Source organism: Siphateles boraxobius, unplaced genomic scaffold (assembly GCF_051911475.1).
Source record: "Siphateles boraxobius isolate OS27281-9 unplaced genomic scaffold, OSU_SipBor_1 66, whole genome shotgun sequence".
Lineage (NCBI taxonomy): Eukaryota > Metazoa > Chordata > Actinopteri > Cypriniformes > Leuciscidae > Siphateles > Siphateles boraxobius.
In genome coordinates, this window is record NW_027509193.1 from 8,461,994 (window position 1) to 8,482,715 (window position 20,722).

The 20,722-nt window shown below is 44.7% G+C and overlaps 1 long non-coding RNA gene across 1 annotated transcript in view; it reads left to right on the forward strand.

The window, feature by feature from the left end:
- LOC143721541 (uncharacterized) overlaps nt 1–20,722 on the forward strand; it is a 323,157-nt gene that overhangs the window by 204,437 nt on the left and 97,998 nt on the right. The gene's annotated exons all lie outside the window — the stretch shown is intronic.

Here is a 20,722-nt window from a genome sequence, read left to right on the forward strand (position 1 = left end):
ATAAAGTCTTATCCTGGGAAGATTAAATACAACATAATTCTTTCTTTATAATAATTTATACTAATTCTAATTCTAATTATTTCATTTATAATTATTTTTTTTGTGTTCATTTTTGGGTGAACTTTCCTTTTAATCTGGCAAAATCATCTCAACTTAAATTCCTGAATGTGGTATGTGATTGACTGCCTGTGTCTGGTAGATGCTCTGACCTGTTGCTGGTTCTGAAGTCTGACCACACTGACTCTGACTAGCCAGTGGTGATGCAAGGGATGGGGGGTCTGTTTGCACCTGATCTGCCTGTTAGTCCAGTCATTTTAAGCCAAAATGGGGGTCAACCTCAATATGTCCTGAGTAAGGAAAAAAGTCCCAAAGAATTCCATTAGGGAAAGTTTAGAAAAAAACACAAATATTGCCTATTCATACGCCTATTCATTCTTTTTCTTACGAGAATAGGGTAAAAAGTTTAACCTTTAGGTATCACCATGAAAATTACTTAGTTGATTACTTACATCAAGACAAACAAAAAATTTATTCCAAGTTTTTTGAAATTGTATGTTAAGATGGACAAACGGTGCATAATCTAATTACGTATGTGCTAATTTGCATAAATACCACAACAGATCTAAACATTGGGTCTAGCCAGGTGAAAATGTCTTGTTGAATCTTGTTGACACATAACAGTAAAATACTTAATGTTAAGGTCTGAATGGAACCCATTTAGGCTACCCATGAGCATTAATACATAGAGGCAGGAAGAAGTACTTTAGAAACCAGCCTTTTTTAATTATTAAGAGATGGGGTTTGGGGCTGGGTCTGTGCGACTGTTTCTGGGGGACGAGTCTAAGGGAAGAACAGGAGACAAGGGTAAGGAGAATGCAGAAGACAAAAGGTAAGTAAAATAAAAAGTGAATCCCCAGAAACAGATTTCGAAACTTTCCCCTAATGGGATTCTTAGGGACTTTGTTTCCTTACTCATGACAAAATGAGGATACAAAATTATTTGAGTTTGCTTCTGTTGCAATTTGTTCAACCTTTTTTTCATAAAATGACTGGACTATGTTTGTGCTTATTTTAAAATAACTCTGATATCTCTCCCTTTCTTTTCATGTTTAATTGACCCTGTTCAAAAATATGACAAATTTAAAATATGATTCCAATCATATTCACATTCTAATCATCATCCGATTACCAACATTTAACTCTTTCTCGCCAGTATAAAAAAAAAAAGTGGTTTTGGTAATTTTCACAATTTCATGGCACCCCAGAATATTTTATTGTATGAATATCTGAACATACCAAAAGAAAGAACAAACCCTGTGCTTTTAAAACAAAAACAAAAAAATAATGTTATTCTAGCTTCGTGCATCTTTTTTTTTAATCAACACTTGAATGTTGGCAAGTTTCATAAAAAGCAACATGAGCAAAAAGCTGAGAAAATCGCATTTTTATAAAAGACTACATCTAGATCAGATTCATAATGATGATCAAAACACAGTAGATCGAGTCCATCAACAACCTACACCCATAAAGCTTCATAGTCCTATAGTGATCGCATTATGATATCGCTTGTTTCTGCTCTTCTTTGCCTGCGTTTTGATCTCCTATCCTCACATTAGCTAGAACATTTGTATACTGTAACGTACACACGGCAAGGTACTGTATATGCGTGTATTAGGCCTAATGTAGGCTATTGGGAGCAAACCACCCTGATGCTAAACATTAAAAGCTTACTTCAAATATTATGTTTTCTTATTCGGTGAAGTTCGGTATTTTGCAACCATCTCTCGTCCTCTGCTCGTCCGTTTGAAAATTGCGCGCGCAGCGCTGCCGGCGAACGTAATTTAAAAAAAAAATCAGCATCAGCAACTGCCAGTAGCAAATAAAATTTTTGGGGTGGCACCCGGGGTGGCCAATCGCATGTCAGGGGTGTCCAGTGCCACCCCGGACCCCCCTCTGGCTCCGCCACTGCAAACAAGTATCACAGATTGACACCATCCTGTCGATGTCTGTGTTTATTCCGGGCCAATAGGGCCAATAGATTGCAGTTCGAGCCCGTCCTCATCGTTTGGCGGCATATGTGACGCCATATGACAAAACGGCGAAATACTACGCACATGGCACCCTTGAATATAACACGCGTGAATATAACACGCGAACCCAAGGCGTCATAAAGTTGACTGGCATCCTTTAGCGTGATATGAGACGCAGACCCTACCCCACACCTAAACCTACCCATCACAGTGCGTGTTATATTGACGATAAAGGGTGCCATGTGCGTAGTATTTCCCGTTTTGTCATATGGCGTCACATATGACGCCAAAGGATGAGAATGCGTTAGCAGTTCCAGCCCCTTTTTTACATTTTTCTGTACATCTGTACACCAGCTGTTTTCAACATCTCCTGCCGCAGTGACTGAGAGATAATAGCCGCGTTTCCACTGCCGGGCCAGGGCCGAGCCGTGCTAGTGCGTGCCAGTGGCGTTCCCACTGTCACTTCCGGGGCTTGATCGGGGCTTACTCTGGGCTAACGGCCAGGATTTCTGGCCCGACGAATACCTTGGGCCAAAGCGGGCCAGCTCGGGCTAGAGGTGTGGTCAAGGTAAAAGGAGTAGTTTATCCTTTTTTTATATAGCGCAAAATAATCGCTGCTCGAAATGGGAAATCGCCTGTAACGTTACTGCCTGTCGAAGATATCAAAGCTCTTCTGAGCATTTGAGCAGAAGAAAGGGTACAACGTCAATTTGACGGCGTGTGCATAAACGAGGACGTTATAAAATACATCGTTGCTGAAGCTAAGCATTCAGCGAAAAAAGCTTTAAGTTCGGGAAAAAATAAAAAAGTTGCGGACGCAGTACGAGGCAATTAAAACGCACAATGGACAAAGTGAAGCCGAGAGAAGGAACTTTCCATGGTTTGACTTAATGGACAGTGTGCTGGGTCACAGAATCCCTCTGTTAGTGGCGAGACAAGTCGGGACACTATGGCAGCCACGGCCGGTGAGTTAATATACATGCTATCTTCCTAACTAAAAAAATAAATAAATTCATAATACCCGCTGAAATGGGTTAGGTTGTATGACGTTTGATCCAGAAAGGCGTGTTAAGGGCGGGGTTTTAGGGCAGCGCTGCGGGGCTACTGGCCCGGCAGTGGAAACGCAAGCCCGGTGCTTGAGGCCCTAGGCCACTGGCCCGGCTCGGCTCGCTGTTAGCCCTGGCCCGGCCATGGCCCGACAGTGGAAACGTGGCTATTGATCGTGTTTTGACTCAGCAGAAGTCCCTTACCAACACTCAACTCTGTTCTGGGCACATTCTCCCCTAGGCCAACCTTCATTCAGATGTGTAATGACCAATAGCATACACTTATCTTTCTTAGTCTCCACTGCAATTTGTTTGAGTTTTGCATCTGTATTTATCACGAAGTGGTGCTGGAACCCGTCTTGGGGCATGGACAACCAGCTGTGCATCTTTTCTCAACTGTATTTTGTAGGTGAATGGTAATACTCCAAACCCTTCAAAGATGTCAGAAAACTGCTTCACTATATTTTCCACCAGTTCTGTGTTTCTCCATTATTTATGGTATATATTCTTCTTACTAGACCTAGGTCTTCACATGCCTTGTCTCCCAACACAGAATCATTGCCATCTGGTACTAGCACGAACATGAGGTGATGTTTTCTGTTTTTCACTTTAACTTTCAGTCTGCATGTTCCTTTCGTTGGAATGTTTGCACCGTTTGTGTTGCACCGTTTTCTGACTTATACCTGTACGTGGCTTGATTTTCATTGCTCTGACATCATGCTCCGAAATCAAATTGACTTTTGTTCCTGTGTCTACCTTGAGTGACATGTCACTCCATTTATTTCCAGAGTAGTCATCCACTTATCCAGTCCAACACTATTTACATCAGTCTGTTCTTTTTTTTCTTGACTGGAATCTGCCTGCTGCACCATTCCAATGAAGAATGTGTCACTGAGGGCTGTTTCTTCCACTGCATGAACCACCCTTTGAGACTGTCCACCCTTTGAAAAGCATTGCCTGGCAAAATGATTCTCCCATTTACATTTGGCACAGACTTTGCCATAGGCTGGGCATTGCTTTGGCAGGTGTCTTTTGCCACATCTCTTACAGGTAAACTGTTCTTTCTCTTTTTGCGGTTTCTGTTTATTCATTCTGCATTCCTGCATTCTCTCTGTTACTGCAGCCACAGCTGTATTGTCACTTCCACTCGTCTTTGTGTTGTCACCAAAGTTTTTAGCATGCAGAAGAGCTATCTTACTGGCATGAGATATCCTCACTGCTTCATTCAAGGTTAGCTCTCTCTCTCAAGAGCCACTCCCTCACTTTTATTATCAGTAATGCTGAACACAATTTGGTCTCGGATCATCGAATTTTGCAACAGTCCGAAATTGCATTGCATGTCCTTGCTTGCATGTCCTCCCTGTAGTTGTAAACGAGAACGAAAAGCATACCTTTCAAAAGTCTCATTTTTTTTCGGTGTGCAGTGTGAATCAAACTTCTCCATTACCACGTCGTATGCAATCTAACGTGTATCCGATGCTTGATCTGTTTAAATGTATGCCATTCGTGATGAATATTTCCAGTCCAGTTCATAGTGTTAGGCAACTTAAAGGGTTAGTTCACCCAAAAATGAAAATTCTGTCAGTATTTACTCACCCTCATGTTGTTCCAACCCCGTAAGACCTTCGTTCATCTTCGGAACATGAATTAAGATATTTCTTTTGAAATCTGAGAGCTGGATCACTCCTCCATACTAGTCCATAGGCTTCTTCAGGGATTGAAACTTGCCAGCCCCGAAAAGTTATTAAAGATATCGTTAAAATAGTCCAAGTGACTACAGTAGCTGAATCTTAAGTTTATCAAACGATGAGAATACTTTTTGTGCGCAAAAACCCCAAAAATAACGACTTTATTTCAACTATTCATTTCCTTCTCTGTGGGCCTCGAGTCAGTTCACTAGTGTAACAGCGTAAGCTTCTGTTGTTGTACGTCACACGCATCACCCACATGACCAGCGTCGGGCAATAGTGAGCCTACGTGTGACGTAGCTCTACGCTATCACACTACGTTTACTGACTAGAGGCCCACAGAGAAGGAAACAAATAGTTGAAATAAAGTTGTTATTTGTTTCTTTTTTGCGCACAAAAAGTATTCTCGTCGCTTGATAAACTTAAGATTGAGCCACGGTAGTGACTTGGACTATTTTAACAATATCTTTAATAACTTTTCGGGGCTGGCAAGTTTCAATCCCTGAAGAAGCCTGTGGAGGAGTGATCCAGCTCTCAGATTTCATCAAAAATACCTTAATTCGTGTTCCGAAGATGAACGAAGGTCTTACGGGGTTGGAACAACATGAGGGTGAGTAAATACTGACAGAATTTTCATTTTTGGGTGAACTATCCCTTTAACACTTTCCATGACGACTATCAGAGTTGGTAATCAACCCCTCTCATGGTACCATGTAATGTTTCGTAATCCACTGAAGAAACAGTTTTGTAATAAAATAGTTTTTATTGTCCTTTCAGGTCCATAACAGGAACAGAATCTGAACATCTATTTCAATCTAACACCAAATTCATCAAATTCAAAATCACTCAATCTTGCAACACTGCCATAGGGTTGCATTTCAGCCACCTCGAACCAAAGCTCACAAAGAGAAACATTTACAGTGGGTGTAGAAACAAATTCAACCCACAGCATGATGTTATAAGAGCTTAAAGACTGTTTTAAACTCCTTCTTGAATACTTCCTTCAGCCTAGAGGTCATTCTACGGGACTCATTATCCTGAGAGAGAGAGAGAGAGAGAGAGAGAGAGAGAGAGAGAGAGAGAGAGAGAGAGAGAGAGAGAGAGAGAGAGAGAGAGAAAATATAAGACAACATTGGAAAAAAAAAGTTAAGAGTCTTTCAACATCGGAAAAAGTAGAAAAAACTCACTGCGCTGGAGGTACAAAAGTTGTTGAAAATCTGTTCAATATCTGAGACAAAGTCTTGCACGGTTTTATAATTATTATTCTCCAGCTCCAGCTTCACTCTGCCCAGCATCATGGGACCACAAATGTTCTTACTGTATCCTGGAACCTGAACACCAGCAGTGCAGACGTCACATGTATGTACATCACATATAAGACCTTTAAATAATGACAAAGAGATGGATGAAGACGCTAAAGAAGAGATTTACGTTAGTGCAGGGGGCAGTCATGCAGTCATGTAGCAGTTGTAACAGCAAACACCGGCAGTGCTGGAAAAAAACCCCAGAAGAGTTAAAACAGTGTAGTGTTTGCGTCATCTGTCACTGTATCATGATCATTCATGTTCAAACTTGACAACATTGGAAGCAAGGTGTAAATGCACTCAAGACCCACTCAAATGAGATCACACTTATCTCTAAACGATCACACAGGAGTCAAACTGGATAAAGGTGTAAATGCCATCTGGCTAAAAATATCCTGACATGGAGCAGCTAAATGTTGAACCTCCAGATTTAAAAAAAAACACATTTAAAAAAATAAAAAAACGTAGAACAGAGGAGAGTCTGCTCATAGGCGGAGCGTGTTTAAGGCTGGGGAAAAGCCTTCCCCTGGCCATGAACTTGAGACTAGCAATATACAATTTGAGTGAAATTTTCTCTCAAAAGCAGCCTGCCTGCTATTAGTTGCTAAAGAAAAGCTGCACATAATTGCTGGTCTAGGATCAGTTTCCTCCACTCCAAAACCAAATGATAAGCGCGACTGGGCTGGCTCAGCTGTGGTCTGTGGAAAACGTAAATTGCATGCGCACGCGCAGAGATAATTCATTTATGCAGGATTTTTTTTTCGATAAACAATTTTGAAATAAATGAAAGCAATATAATTCATAAATTACAATGTTTTTATTAAATTGTGATCATTTTAAATACAAAATTTCATTTTAAAAAATAATTTATGACACCCATATCCGGCACTCGGCTAAAAATGAAGGTTTATGTGCTTTTTAGAGAAAAAAAAGTGATTTAGGCTATTAGGCTAATTTTGATCTGGCAGCCAATTTCGTTGACATAATGGACATAAGAACATTTTTCAAGACAAAGACTTCAAGCTGCAATGATCTAAACAACAGCCCTTACCCATCCAATTCAAGTGTGCAAATATCTGACAAAAACTTAGAAGAAAGCTCGTCTTCACAGATATCAACAGATACAGTCGGTGAGTCTGGCTGCATCAGGCCTTGTGAATGGATCTTTGAGTGTGTTAAAAATAAAAGCAGCACACCTGTGGATTTGGGCACAAAGGAAACTGGACCATCACAACCCTACTTGCCCGAATACCCGAAAATATTGTTCGGTAAGCAGAACCGGTCATTTTCATCCGTGGAATCTACAATAAACGGCCTTGAGAACATGAGGACCCCTGAAAAGTGGAAAAGTGGGACGAATTATGGATGGAGATTGAAGCATTCTGTAATTCACTTGACATTTCAGTCAGTGAAGATGAACACGATCGCACGCATAAGCGAAATCTGAAAAGAACTGCAACGTTGGATTCCTCTGTTGCCACAAGTTCCCTTGGACAAAGAGAATACCAAACAAACATCACACAAAGCATGAAAGAGAGATGGCCCCAACAGCTCTATTTTCCTGTTTTGGATACCCTGTTGGGTGAGTGTCAGTCCCGGTTTTCCACCCAGACCATGGGAATAGCAAAGAGTGTGAATGCAGTGCTAAAATGTGACTCAAAAGGCGCGCAGTTTCTTTTAAATAAATATGCGACCACCCTCTCTATCAACCCTAAATTGGCATGTACTGAGATGAATTTACTGAACTCAAGTCACACATCTCCTGACTTCGTTAAGGAGGCACTCTCGACTGGATTTTATCCAAACTTCGAAAAACTTTTCAAGTTGGCTCTAACATTACCGGTGGGGACCACAACATGCGAGTGATCTTTTTCAGCTATGCGGCGCGTAAAGAATTGGATGCATTCAACAATGGGCCAGGAGAGACTTTCATCCTTGAGTCTGCTGCATATTGAGAGTGACATAACCACAAAACGAAACAATGAGGACATCATCAACGCTTATGATGCCAGGTCTAAACGCAGGATTTTGCTGCATTAGGTAAGGCAGTGTTTATTTATATTGGCTGCCAGGCATACAGTACTGCTTGCTTTTTTGCTAAAATTAACAGTTTGTAAAGGTATAGTCGCGTTAATAACAAATGAGTTAACTGGAGCGTTTATACTGGGATGTTTAAGTTGTTGCTAGGCGACAGGTTGGTTAAAACTACATGTTTATAGGGGGTAGGAAATCTATTTAAATGCATCAAGGGGAAACGCACAACTTAGCCTTACCCTTGAGTTGGTTCACCCTCCGCCTATGAGTCTGCTAGCAAAAAGAGAAAATTGTGTACATGCGTCATACGTCATTCGTCATATCCGTAAATAGAGAAGTGTGACAGAGTGTTTAATGAAATGAGAATCAACATTGGCTTGGCTTTTCGGAGATGGCGAGAACTGAGGGATTGGAAAAGTGACGCAGAGATAGAGTTTTTATCACTCAACATACAGATAAACAGATAACAGATAAACTGCCATATGTAGCTCTCCAACAGAGTTCATTTTAAAGTATTATCTATTGCGAAGGGTCATTTCATTATGGTTGTTGTCATTATGTAGTAGTGAATATATTATGAGCACTCTCTTTTTATTTATGAGAAATAACCATATTCATCTGCACACTCATGCAAAGCACAACCAAAACCATGTTCTTCCACAAAATGCATGCAGTTTTGTTTTTTAACCGCTATAGAAGCTTAAAGTTACATAGTGTACCTTTAAGGACACTAAAGAGACCTTTCTACGAACTCTGAAAAACACCGTAGGCTCCCTGATCACCTTTGTGAACATGCATTATTCCTGCTGCAGGAGGCATGAGGACTGTAGATGTGAACAAAGCTATAAACTGTAATGTTCGTAATGTAAGATGCCTAAGACTGTGTTACAGGGAGACGGGAAGGACATCTTTTTTACCAGTGTGTACTGAGAGACTGGACTGCTCAAAACGTCCTGTTGGGTCTTTTGACTGGAATCCTCCATGTTCTTTATCACACAGAATGTGCAGCTCCACTGGCTTCAGTACAGACAAAACACACAGTATTACACAAGGCAACTGTTTATCTTGTCTAGACCAGGTAATGGTTTTCTCTCTCGCTCACCCAGGTGAGTTTTCATCTACAGCTGGTTGGTGACAGTGTGAATGAAAAGCTCGAGGACATTTGTCACAACACACCAGATCTCCCCCAGAGTGACACACGAAACACTCGTCATCATTCTGCTGGGACAAGAGTTCATAAAGAAATAAATAATTTAATGAATTCTGAAAGGTTTGGTGGTCATGCTGATATTCTGACATATTAATTGTGAGATGATGATGATGTCTTACTAGGTATTGATCTGGTTCTTCACAAATCTCACAATCACAGTTTATCATATGCAGTTCCAAAACTCTTTTCTGGAAAGAATGTGAGAACACAGTGTTTTATAAGTGTTTTAAATATGAATTTTTCTGACACAATGTCAATGTTTTTACCATTATAAGTTTTCCTAGAGGAATCCCATAGGCCACAATGTCTTTTCTCCATGTCCCAACTGGTTTGTTCAATATGGTGAAATCCCCTGGGCTCAGCCAGGAGTCTTTTGTCCTTATGCATCTCCCACAATACTCTGATATGAAGACAAATCTGTGTGCTAAAGTCCTGTACCACTGCAGTCAAGCACTTTATTTACATGCATTGTCAATATGCAAGAGAAAACCTGATAACTTAAGAAAACACTTTCTTAAGAAACACTTCAGATTTTCTAGCTAGAAATGTAAAACACTGACAACATATTAATATTCATAGTAATTATTATGAAAGCATTCCCACTCACACACCTTTGGCAAAGCGAGATTTGTATAGGATGCCAGAGCCAGAACCGCAGGTAACAGGTAGGGTAGGATGTTGAAACACGCTCATGTCAATATAATCATCATCATCATCATCATCATCATCATCATCATCATCATTATTATCTTGATTGTCATTGATCTTCTCATCTGATTGTACAACAAATACACAAACATTTAGGAAACAGAATTTTTCTTATATATCTTGTAATAAAATATTAAAGATTTTATTTAAAGGAATATGTATTTCCAATTAAATGAAAATTTCCTCACCCTGTTGTTCCAAACCCACAGGGTTTTTTTTCTTCTGCAGAATATTAAATGAGAAATGTTGATGAACATCTTGGTCACTCTTAACTTACAGTAAATCACATTTGAAAGCTTCAGTCTAGAAAGGTTAACTCCTCCATCAAATCTGAAAACCATCAAACAGCCGAACCTGTGTATCCTGAACCTTGCTTTTTTTTAAGTTTTTAGATGAAAGAACGCCATCCTATGTATAGAAAATAGCACAAAGTTATAATATGTCATAACATTTAAATATGTCATCTTTAGTGTTATGTTGTCTTATGTTGTCTGTGTCCATTTTTATATCAGGGAATATCTATTATTTAACTGGAATTTCTGAAATGAATTCCAACTCACTAATCACCAAGGTCAAGATAATAAATAAAAAAGCTAATTATAAGTGCTCTCAAGTGCATTAGTTGAAGCTTTTAGTTTTGATTAATTATGAAAACCGATCGTATGCACCTGTATGAGTTTCTGGAGTGGAATCCCATTGCTATGGATGCTGGTTTTCCACTTTTTGTTCCTTTCCTTTCCTCCAAACCTCTCAAACTCAGTGGGCTTGAACCACTGGCCTTCACTGAAGATGCACTCCTGTTCTAAGGACAGAAAGAGTTTATTCAACCACTGTTGGAATGACTTGTTTCAGAGCTTTTGGATGTTAGATGCTCCATAATAACAATCTTGAGACATTCAACAACTTAGCTCCTCATAAACATTGCTGAATTTTTTAACAGAAACGTTTCTGCACCTACTTTTATTATATTTCTTCAAATGCAAGAGGCCCTCTTTAGAACCACATGTAACAGGAAGTCGCGAATTGTTTTGTCCTGTAGACGATTCTGAAACAAGTACAATCAAATGAGTTAGCGTAAAGTGCACCTCTTCATATTTTAAAGAACATGCCTGATTAATGATACTGTCTTGTCATTTTATCAGTAAAAATGCTTTAGACTCACTGGGGCAGTTTTGTCTCTTGGCTTGTTTCTTCTTCTCTGATGTGCAGAGGGAGGACGATCCCCTCAGCTGTCTCTTCTTACAGTTTTGTTTCTCCATCTTCCTCTTTTTATCCCTTGATGTCCATTATTTCTGACGCTGTTCTCACTCAGCCAGTCATATACTGGAATGCTCTCAAAGAGTGATTTCATGAAGGAGGCGGTTATATCATCTGCATTATTTGAACGGCAGGAAGTGGACGGTCTCCTACACGTTGAGTTTTCTGTGTTGCAGTGCCTCCCCCTCACATTAACAGAAACAAAACTGAAAGCTGCTTTTTGGCCCGCCTTCATTAAAGAAACACTTCTGCACTAAAGGCGATTTATTCAACCATTACTGGAATAACTTCTGGATGCTCTAGAATTATGATCTCTTGCAACTGAGTGAAAAATAAAACTATAAAAACAACAGATGAGAAAGGATATAATATTTTTTTTTTTTACGCAGACAAACACGCAGACAAACATGAACAAACAACATCAAGATTCTACGGAGCCCAGCCTAAAGGGACATGGTGGTGGAAAAAGTGTGGGATGGGAGAAAAAACGTCTACGGTTACGTATGTAACCCTCGTTCCCTGAGTAGGGAACGGAGACGTTACGTCGGATGACGACGAATGGGGTTTCGCTTAGAAAGCCTATCAACTTCGAGTATTACAAAACGAGCCAATGGCAAGGAAATGCCATGGGTCTGCGGAATTTGCATGGCGTAACTCCGCCCCACCTCGTGGGTATAAAAGGAGGAAGCCGGCAGCAAGCAGATATGTTTCTTCGCTGAGGAGCCAAGACTGAGCTCAGGCGATCCCGCGGTACAGCGGAAAGTGGCAGGCAGACGTAACGTCTCCGTTCCCTACTCAGGGAACGAGGGTTACATACGTAACCGTAGACGTTCCCTTTCGTTGTCACTCCGAGTTACGTCGGATGACGACGAATGGGGTTACCAGTCTAATCACGCCACCTTCTCAGCTGTCTTCCAGTGCCCTGCGTAAATCGAGATCCCTGTCAGCCTGGACAAAGGACTCCATATAACACAGGAATACCAAGGTACACTGGGAAGCATATCCCAAGCTTAGGGGAAGTATGCAATTAATGCCAGCCCGGAAGGGGGGGAACTTAGAGAATACACATATGACCCGAAGGAAGCATATGGAAAACACTGGGGTGTCCAGCCGCAGGTGGAATATTTCAACCCCAGGGGTGGCAAGGTGGCTTGCCAAGGGAAAGACACACGCTCAGAGAGGCTTACAGTGGAAATACACATGTGGGGGTCGCTCAGAGGAGGGACCATGCACACGGGAGGCACCTAGCCGACGCACAGGCAATAGACACTGGCGCCGACGTCAGGAGTGCTGGAGGAGCTCAGGGCTTTCGGAGTAGCTCACCTGTGGAAAATATCGCACGTATCCAGTCCGTGGAGTGGAATGGCGAGCAAGCGAAGACACCTGAGCGGGTCCGGTACTAGCTGGTTGAAGCGAGTACACGAGAGGACACAGGCTCCACTCGGAGATTATAGAATCTGGCGAATGTGTTAGGTGTCGCCCAGCCTGCAGCTCTGCAGATGTCTGTTAGCGAGGCGCCATGCGGTAGAGCCCAAGAGGACGCCACACTCCGGGTGGAGTGGGCAGTCACACCAAGGGGGCACGGTCGACCTTGCTGCTGGTAAGCCAAGGCAATGGTGTCCACTATCCAGTGAGACAACCTTTGCTTGGAGAGAGCCTTTCCCTTCAGCTTCCCACCATAACAGACAAAGAGCTGGTCTGAGGTCCTGAAACACTGCGTTCTGTCTACATAGGCGCGGAGAGCGCGTACTGGACAGAGCAGTGCCAAGGCTGGGTCTGCCTCCTCCGAGGGCAGCGCTTGCAGGTTCACCACCTGGTCCCGGAAGGGAGTGGTAGGAACCTTGGGCACATATCCAGGCCGGGGTCTCAGGATCACGTGAGAGTAAGCCGGCCCAAATTCCAGGCACGCTTCGTCAACGGAGAATGCGTGCAGGTCCCCAACCCTCTTGATGGAGGCCAGTGCAACCAGGAGCGCTGTCTTCATAGACAGGAACTTAAGCTCGACTGATTGCAGGGGCTCAAAGGGAGCACTCTTCAGGGCAGTTAGAACCACTGAGAGGTCCCAAGAGGGAACGAGAGGAGGACGAGGAGGATTCAGTCTCCTCGCTCCTCTCAGGAACCTGATGATCAGGTCGTGCTTCCCCACCGACTTACCTTCGATGAGGTCATGATGTGCGGCAATGGCGGCAACATAGACCTTCAGGGTGGAGGGAGACAGCCTTCACTCCAGCCCCTGTTGAAGGAAGGAAAGCAAAACACTGATCGAGCATCTCCGGGGGTCTTCTCGGTGAGAAGAGCACCAGTTGACGAAGAGGTTCCACTTCAACGCATAGACGTGTCTCGTGGACGACGCTCTAGCGGAAGTGATGGTAGCCACCACCGCTGGTGGTAGGGTACTCAAACCTGCCTCGTCCCATCCAGGAGCCACACGTGGAGGTTCCAAAGATCGGGACGAGGGTGCCATAGGGTGCCCCGTCCCTGAGAAAGAAGGTTCTTCCTCAGAGGGATCGGCCAGGGAGGTGCTGTCGCGAGGAGTACTAGTTCGGGGAACCAGGTCCGGTTGGGCCAGTAAGGGGCAACCAGAATGACCTGCTCCTCGTCCTCCCTGACCTTGCGCAAAGTGTGCGCAAGAAGGCTCACTGGGGGAAACGCATATTTGCGGCCCTGCGGCCAGCTGTGCGCCAGAGCATCCGTGCCGAGCGTGCCCTCGGTCAGGGAATAGAACTGGGCGCAGTGGGTCGAGTCGTGAGAGGCAAACAGATCTATCTGAGCGTCCCCGAACTGGTCCCAAATCAGCTGAACCGACTGGGGATGGAGTCGCCATTCTCCAGGGAGGGGCTGAAGCCGTGAGAGCTCGTCGGCTGCACAGTTCAGCGCTCCGGGAATGAAGATGGCTCGAAGCGACCTCAGATGCTTCTGACTCCACAGGAGGAGGTGGCGAGCGAGTTGTGACATACGGCGGGAGCGTAGACCACCCTGATGGTTGATGTACGCTACAGTGGCGGTATAGTCTGAGCGGACTAGTACGTGTTGACCCCTGAGCAACGCTCGGAAGCGGTGCAGGGCAAGGCGTACTGCCAACAACTCGAGGCAATTGACATGCCATAGCCGCTGGGGTCCTGTCCAGGAGCCCGCAGCAGCATGTCCATTGTACATGGCGCCCCAGCCCGTGGTGGAGGCATCTGTTGAGACAACAACATGCCGGGAAGCTCGAGCCAGGGGGACACCGGCCCTGAGAAAATCGAGGTTCGTCCACGGGGTGAAGAACTGACGGCAGGTCGGAGTAACTGGTACTCGGAACGTGCCGTGTTGCCATGCCCACCTCGGGACTCGGTCGCGAAGCCAAAGCTGAAGCGGTCTCATATGAAGCAATCCGAGCGGCGTGACCGCGGCTGCAGATGCCATATGCCCCAGGAGCCTCTGAAAAAGTTTCAGTGGAACCGCACTCTTGCCCTCGAATTGTCTTAGGCAAGTCAGCAGTGACTGCGCGCGCTCGCTCGTAAGCTGCGCGGACATGGCGACCGAGTCGATGTCCATACCGAGAAAAGAGATCCTCTGCACGGGGCAAAGTTTGCTCTTCTCCCAGTTGACCCGAAGGCCCAGACGGGCTAGGTGCCGGAGCACTAGGTCCCTGTGTTCGCAAACCTGATCTCGAGAGTGAGCTAGGATCAGCCAGTCGTCGATATAACTCAGGATGCGAACCCCTTGCTCTCGAAGGGGAACAAGGGCCGCCTCGACGACCTTCGTGAAGATGCGAGGAGACAGGGCTAGCCCGAAGGGGAGAACCGCGTACTGGTATGCCTGCCCCTCGAAAGCAAACCGGAGGAACGGTCTGTGTCGAGGAAGAATGGAGACATGAAAGTAGGCGTCCTTCAGGTCGATCGCTGCAAACCAATCCTGGGGCCGTATGCATTCGAAAACGCGTTTGGCGGTGAGCATCTTGAACGGCATCCGGTGAAGGGAGCGGTTCAGCACGCGCAAGTCCAGGATTGGCCGTAACCCACCGGTTTTCTTGGGGACAATGAAGTAGGGGCTGTAGAAGCCGGACCTCATCTCGGCTGGAGGGACAGTCTCGATTGCACCCTTCGCCAGCAGGGTGGCAATCTCTGCTCTCATGATAGGGGCATTGCCACCGACCAAAGTGGAGCGGACTCCCCTGAAGCGGGGAGGAGACCGTGCGAACTGAATCGCATAGCCGAGCCTGACGGTACGCGCGATCCAGTGGGACAGACGGGGAAGCTCTAGCCAGGCTCCCAGGAACTGAACCAACGGGATCATGCGAGCCACAGGCGTCCCCCCGGAGGGGCAGCGAGGCGGAGTAACTGGCCCAGATGTGGACGGCATAGCGGCCCGGAGAGGGGGCACAGTTAGCAACCGCACCCTGGCAGAGGGGGCCAGGGGAGGACCAGGCTGGTCGTCCCGCGGGGGCCTGCTCTGCCAGGGGTCTGGCGACAGAGGGGGACAGGGGCGAAGCGGTCCGTGGACGGCACGCCATGTCAACCGCCTCTGGGACAGAGGGGGGCGAGGAGAGCACGGCTTGTGGGCGGCGCTCTGTGTCGCCCGAGAACTCTGTGAGCTCAGGGAAGAGGGGATTGTTTCTGTCTTTAACCACATTAGGGTGCTGCCCACCCGTGGGTGAGCAGCGGGGAGTGGAGAACAAAAGATTCTCCCCCAGCCCTCCACCGGGGGAAGGAGTGGTCCTGCTACCACCTCCTGAGAAACAATCATCATCCCTGAGCAGCCCGTCTCAGGAGCGCCGCTTGGCCCGGCGTTTAGCGGGGGGCGGGGCAGGAGAGGGCTGTGGCGCCTTCTTACGGCTTCCTCCGCGACCGGCCCTGGGTGGAGGCTGCTGCGTGGTCCGGGCGGGAGGGGCGGGAGCCGCAGGAGGGCGCCCTCGGCGGGAAACAGGTCGAGGCGTCTGCCCGGCCGGCAAGGTGGAGGCAGCAGCGGGCCGGCGGGGCAGAATGTGTTTGATGGCCTCGGTCTGTTTCTGGGCAGTTGAAAACTGTTGGGCAAAGTCTTCAACTGCACCGCCGAAGAGGCCGGCCTGGGACAAGGGGGCGTTAAGCAGACGGGTCCGCTCAGCGTCCCGCATGTCAGCCAGGTTCAGCCACAGATGTCGCTCCTGGACCACAGCTGTGGACATCACCAAACCCAGGGAGCGCGCGGTAACCTTCGTCGCCCGGAGAGCAAGGTCGGTCGCGGCGCGCAGCTCATCAAAGAGCCCTGGGTTTGTCCTACCCTCGTGCATGTCTCTGAGCATCTGGGCCTGGTAGACCTGCAGAGTGGCCATAGCATGCAGTGAAGCAGCCGCCTGTCCCGCCGCTCTGTAAGACTTCGCCACCAGGGTCGACGAAAATCTACAGGCTTTGGATGGGTGCTTAGGCTCGCCCCGAGAAGAAGCACTCTGAGGACATAGTTGCATGGCAACAGAGCGTTCAACCGGGGGAAGCCCAGTGTACCCACGGGCAGCTGCCTCATCGAGGGGAGGAAAGGCGGATGAGACCAGCGAGCGGTCCCGAGAAGACAGGGGGGTCTTCCAGGACTTCGAGATCTCATCATGCACATCCGGGAAGAAAGGTATTGGGGTTTGCCGAGGACGAGGGTCGGCGGCCTTACCCAAAAACCAATCGTCCAGCCGCGAGCGCTCAGGACAGGGTGGAGGCCTCCACTCAAGTCCGATGCTCGCGGCTGCCCGGGAAAGCATGGCCGTCATCTCCGGATCAGACTCGAGCACAGCCGTATGCACACCGGAAGGTGGCAGCTGTGACGAGCCCTCACTTCCAGAAGAGTCAAACCCGCCAAGTGATGCTGCAACAGACATGGCATCTTCCTCTGTAGCTTCAACTGAAGCACGCGGGCCACCAGAGGGTAGACCCGCGGGAATCAGCAGTTCACTAGCGGGCACCGTCATTGAAGAGGGGGGCTGGGGTCGCGGACACATAGTCGGCGCCTTGTTCCAGACCGTAACCCTCAGATCACCCTGGCCACCAGCCGCAGGACGGGGGGTGGATGAGGGGACTCTCACTCTTGCGAGTTCACTGAGTCTCGACCGTAATGACGCGATGGTCATGTTCCCACAGAGAGAACATGAGTCATCCACGAGCGCTGCTCTAGCATGATCAATGCCCAAACATACTATGCAACGCTCGTGCCCATCAGAGTCCGATACCAATCTGCCGCAACCAGAAGTACACGGGCGAGACATCTTTAAAAAGACGTGCCACGTGTAAGCTCTTTTAGTGAGAGAAAACTCAAGTGTTGAAGCACCCGGGGAGAAACGCACCGACTGGCAGACCACTGCAACAGATCAGCAGGAAGCACGCTCTCGCCGTAGATCGCCGTCACACCAACACTCGAGGTACTCGTTTGTAAAGCTGACAATTCAGAGATGGCTTGTGGAGAGAAGAATACACTTGGCTCCGAAGCGAAAACATATCTGCTTGCTGCCGGCTTCCTCCTTTTATACCCACGAGGTGGGGCGGAGTTACGCCATGCAAATTCCGCAGACCCATGGCATTTCCTTGCCATTGGCTCGTTTTGTAATACTCGAAGTTGATAGGCTTTCTAAGCGAAACCCCATTCGTCGTCATCCGACGTAACTCGGAATGACAACGAAAGGGAACTATTATTCAAATCTTTTGCGTTCTCTCGCAAAACCTTTACGTTCCCCTGAGAAATTTTGCATTCCCTGCAAAGTTGGCAATATATTCACAGATTTAAACTTCCCGGATCAATAACTCGTGAGCTAAACGTTGTTAAAACACAATTTACACCTTTTTCCAATCATAGTAACATAGATCGAGCTACAGCCCAATTTTCCTCAAAACAAGCTTCATAGCCTAATATAAACGGATAGCCTATTATAAAAAAATTTGAATAACCGTAAAGTCATTGATTTAGTTTAATAATAAATAATCATTAAAATTATGCATTTATATCAAACTAAGTGTTGTAGAATAACCAGCAGGAGAGCAGTGAGTGATGTGTGAACTGTATTTGGTGACAGTATAATGTGTTACAGTGAAGTTATTGAATATTTTGCATAATATAAAATGTGCAAAAGGGTTTTGGGTTTTGCACTTTGCAGGCGGTCCCTTCGGACTTGTCTCTCAGCCGTCTGCTCATAGAGACCAATTATTATAAAGCCTGTTTTGAGGAAAATTAGTCGTAGTCGTAGCTCATTGTCTACATTACTATGACTGGAAAAGGGCGTCATTTGTGTTTTAGCACACGAGTTATTGATCCAGGAAGTTCAAATCTGTGAATATATTACCAACTTTACTGAATTTCTTTATATTTGAGTCCAAGTTCAAACAGAACCGCTCCATGGTTAACATACTGAAACACTGCCAGTGGGACATTAAACAGGAAGTGTTTATCCGGGCTCACAACAGGTTTTGCAATAAGAGAATGCAAATATCTTTGCTAGAGAATGCAAAAGTTTTGCGAGGGAACGCAAATATCTTAGCAAGAGAACACACGAGGGGACACAAAGTTTCTTGGGGGACACAAACGTCTTGCGAGAGAACGCAAAAGATTTGAAAAAAAAAAAAATGTCTCCCATCCCAATTCTTTCCACCACCATGTCCCTTTAGGGGCTCTGTAATATCCCTTATCCATGTATGGGACTAAATATGAAATCACAGCTGGAAAAAAATGACATTATATTCTAGCTATATATATTAAAGATAAAATCATTTTCCAAATCTGACCTTTGACCTTTTAATATTAATATATTTAATATTTATATTTTAATATAATTAATAATTTCTGAACATTGACCCAGTCTTTATTCACCTTTTTCTCATGGTTTGTCAATAGAATTCATAAAAGTATAGAATGGGAATGGAAGAGTTCTAATAGGGGCTCATTGTAACGCAGTGTTACAACATGCCCCCACCTGCACAACTGGGATTTAAACCCTGCTAGTGTCTTTTGCTGGTTAGATCAGCATTAAAGAACAGTTCAATAACAGATTAAATAATAATATCAGATATGTCTAATTTTAAATAAACACAGAAAACAGGGATGAAAAATTAACATAAGAAATTTACTTTTGCTATGCTTAAATAAATGTTCAATTACATCTTCCAAAGATTTCTGAATTTTTGCGCATTTATTTCTCTATATAGTGTTGATATGGCAACTAGTAAATACACTAAGTTTCATCATGCTAGCATGTGTGGAAATATTTAAAACAAGTGTGTTACAACTAACCCCGCGTTAGGTTGTGCCCCACTCACCCCTACACTATTTTAGGCAAATTGCCTGAAACTTCACACACATTCAAATGCATTTTCACTATCTGAAAAGCAGTGAAAAGGTTGTAGTGTTTCAGAAAAGTATCAAAAGGCATTATTAACATTCCATTTCATCTTGTATTATTATATTTAATTTGGAATGTCATTCGCATGAGAAAATGTCAAAAACTTGACACAAATTCAGATGCAATTTCACTGCCTGGAGAGTAGTGAAACCATGTCTTAGTGTTTAAAAAAAATAATTAAAAAATTGTTTCTTTCTTTGAATTCCAAAGCAATGATTGTAGCACAAGTTAAAAATCAACAAGAACAAGTAGTGAGGTCAATAGGCAGTGGCATTTTCCCTGACCTCTGGTTGTGTATGGATCACATTTTCCAGACTGGCATAGGATGTACTCAAATGCCTGACTTCCACATCAATCTGTGACTTCTGAATTCTTCATCTCTGCCATCACCCTCACTGCTTTCTGGGCTGTCCAAAGCGTGGGGCAGGGCCCCGTGTGAGGTACTGGAACCATGTTCTTTGAATTTATATGTATTTATAGTCTAAAATGAACTCACAATGGAGCCTTGAACCTATGCAACATCCATCTACATCTGCAGCATGTGCTAATGTCTCCATTTCCTTGTTGCCAAAAATGTGAAGCACATGGCAAATAGATTTTAATTTTATTAAGGGGATGTCACATGATAATACTAAACTGTATTTGTTTTGGTTGAATATAATTATTGTTTAAAATGCAAATTTCTAGTATATATACACACCAGAGGGTTACAATCTTTCTCTTTTTTAATTTGAAATGTGGTAAAAAAAAAAAAAAATGGTTGTTTCATGTTGGTAGATGCCTAACAAATTAAACCTTTTGTAAAGTATTACCATGGCTTGCCTATAAATAGTACGCAAATATGAACCTTTTTTCTTTTTCTTTTTCTTTTATGTGACATCGTGGACATACTATGTTTGACAAATCTTGTTAAAAAAATAATTAATGTTACATGAAAATAGTATTTGCTAACATTTGAACATGGCTCAAAGATCATGCAAATTGGACAGTTCACTATTATTTTGAGGTAATAATAAGCATTGAGATTTTTTATTATTTTTATTTAGATGTGATTTATTTAGTGTGAATGGGAAAACATGAATTGTATTATGGTGAAGTTATGGTGTTTTTTTTTTT